The sequence below is a fragment of the Colobus angolensis genome, unplaced genomic scaffold (genome assembly GCF_000951035.1).
Source record: "Colobus angolensis palliatus isolate OR3802 unplaced genomic scaffold, Cang.pa_1.0 Scaffold182, whole genome shotgun sequence".
Classification (NCBI taxonomy): domain Eukaryota; kingdom Metazoa; phylum Chordata; class Mammalia; order Primates; family Cercopithecidae; genus Colobus; species Colobus angolensis.
Window position 1 is genome coordinate 1399237 of NW_012114955.1, and position 2628 is coordinate 1401864.

Genomic DNA, 2628 nt, shown 5'->3' on the forward strand with positions numbered 1-2628 from the left:
TTTTTTTTTTTTTAAGACAGAGTCTCCCTCTGTCACCCAGGCTGGAGTGCAGTGGCACCATCTTGGCTCACTGCCATCTCCACCTCAGAGGTTCAAGCGATTCTCCTGCCTCAGCCTCCCAAGCTGGGATTACAGGTGCCCACTACCACACCTGGCTGATTTTGTATTTTTAGTAGAGATGGGGTTTCACTATGTTGGCCAGGCTGGTCTCAGTCTCCTGACCTCGAGTGATCCACCCGCCTCAGCCTCCCAGAGTGCTGGGATTACAGGCGTGAGCCACTGCGCCCAGACGGTTTATACTTTCTTTTTTGTGTTTTTCTTCATAGCACTATCACCACTTGACACATTCCATACTTTTGTTGTTTTTAGCTACTCCCTTCATTAAAGTGTAAGTTCCCTGATGAGAAAAGAAAATAGCTTTTATCTGAGGAATGAGAGTTCTTTTAAATTATCGGGCCCAGAGAGGCATGAAAATGAGAAAACAATCACGCCCTACTCCCCTCCTTTTGAACTATGTATTCGTCTCTTGAAACTGCTTACTATTGCCACAGGTAGCTAAAAATTAATTAAAATTAACCTAATAATTCCATACCAGACACCATAACCCACATTCTGTAGCTTAACAGTGTATGGCAATCAATAGTCAATGTTATTTCTATAAACCAATTAGAATTTTTGACAGATAACTTTGTATCAGTGTACTAGCTTTCTCCATTTTTTGACTTTAAAAACCTGCTATAATAAAGGCCAAATGAAGCTCATATCCAAGGGTACTGGGGTCTGAGTCTTCTGGGCAGCTGTTCTCACTTTGGCTCAAACAAATTCTTTTTGAGACAGGGTCTTTCTCTGTTACCCAGGCTAGAGTGCAGCGGTGCAATCATGGCTTACTGCAGCCTCAAACTCCTGGACTCAAGTAATACTCCTGCTGAGTAGCTCCTACCAAGTAGCTGGGACTGCAGTTGTGCACCACCATGCCCAGCTAATTTTTAAATTTTTTGTTGTCATTGTTGTTGAGATGCAATATTGTTTTGTTGCCAGGGTTGGTCTTGAATTTCTTGCCTCAAGCGATCCTCCCACTTCAGCCTCCAAAAGCTCTGGGATTACAGCCCTGAGCCACTTTGCCTGGCCTCTAGTAAACTCTTCAAATTGTATTTTGTGTCTCTGCCTCTCTCATTTAGGTCAACAATGCTAACAGAAACTCTGTGTTGATCACTGCCATATCTCCAATGCTTTGAACAGTGGCTGGCATATGGTAGACAGAAAATAAATAGTTGTTGGATGCATTAATAAGGCTCACATCATTTGAATCTTTTTTTTATAGACAGGTTCTTGCTCTGTTGCCCAGGCTGGAGTGCAGTGGTGGGATCATAGCTCACTACAGCCTCAAACTTCTGGATTCAAGTGATCCTCCCACCTCAGCCTCCCAAGTAGCTGGAACTACAGGCCTGCGCCTTCATGCTAATTTTTAAAATTTTTTGTAGAGATGAGATCTCGCTATGTTGCCCAGGCTAGTCTCAAACTCCTGGCCTCAAGTGATCCTCCTGCCTCAGCCTCCCAAAATTCTAGGATTACAGGCGTGAGCCATTGTGCCCAGCCTGAATTTTTTCTTTATAGTGATTGTTTACGTTTATTATAGTTTTTTAAATTAATTTTTTAAATTCCAGCACCCATTTTAGAAGGGTCCCTGTTCATCCCTGTCATCACATACATGATAGACTGGCCGATAGTAATGATCATGTGAAGTAACTTTCGGGCTTCACTGAAGAGAGCTTGGTCCTTTGGGGTGCCACTAACTTCAGTTATCTTGGCGCCAAACAAGAGTTGCATTATAAGGCCAGACGTGACAATGGGAGAGATCCCCAGCTCCGTCAAGGTGCCTCTGTTAGAGGCTAGAATCACTCTCATCCAATAGAAAGGGTCAACTGAATCTGAAGACATGATACCAAATAGGGGAATCTGGCAGCACACTAAGAAGATAAAGAGGGTGACAGTGGTCCACAGCACTTTCTCCTTAAACTGAATCCTCCTCTCAGGCTTCTGAATTTCCAGGAGGATGACACAGAAGGGCTTGATGACTTCCAGAAATTTGATCACCATGGCGGCGACTGCTCAGGCTCTGGGTGCCACTTGGGCTCAGCTCTGCTCCCAGTGAGGAGACGCCTGCAGCCAAGCCTGTTCCATTGCACAGCTAACAATAGAGTCTGGCTATGTTGCCCAGGCTAGCCTTGAATGCCTGAGCTCGAGTGATCCTCCTGCCTCAGCCTCTCAAGTAGCTGGGACTACAGGCACAGGCCACCACATTCAGTGATTACTTACATTCTTAACAAGCATATTTTATCAAAAACAACACAGCTGGAGTTCCCCTGCCCCCCCAAAACAATGACACTATAAACTTGAAGTTGTAATTATCAGAGGCCAGTGTTGGCTGAATCTTGGTGGCTGTTTGCAGAGAAAAGGCCACATGGCATCATCCTCTCCTGACTCAACTTCTCCTGACTTATCAGCCCTCAGGGCACATATTCTAGACCAAATTCCTGCAGCTGCACAACCTGAGACAGCCACAAATCCAGCACCAAACACATTTCTTTTCCCTCAATTAAACCCAATTCAGGGTTTGCATGCTGAGGA

General features: G+C 44.8%; 1 pseudogene; it reads right to left on the reverse strand.

Annotated features, from left to right (window-relative positions):
- Positions 1-1653: 1653 nt before the first annotated feature.
- LOC105510046 lies at positions 1654-2183 on the reverse strand (annotated as a pseudogene).
- Between the last annotated feature and the right edge of the window lie 445 nt (positions 2184-2628).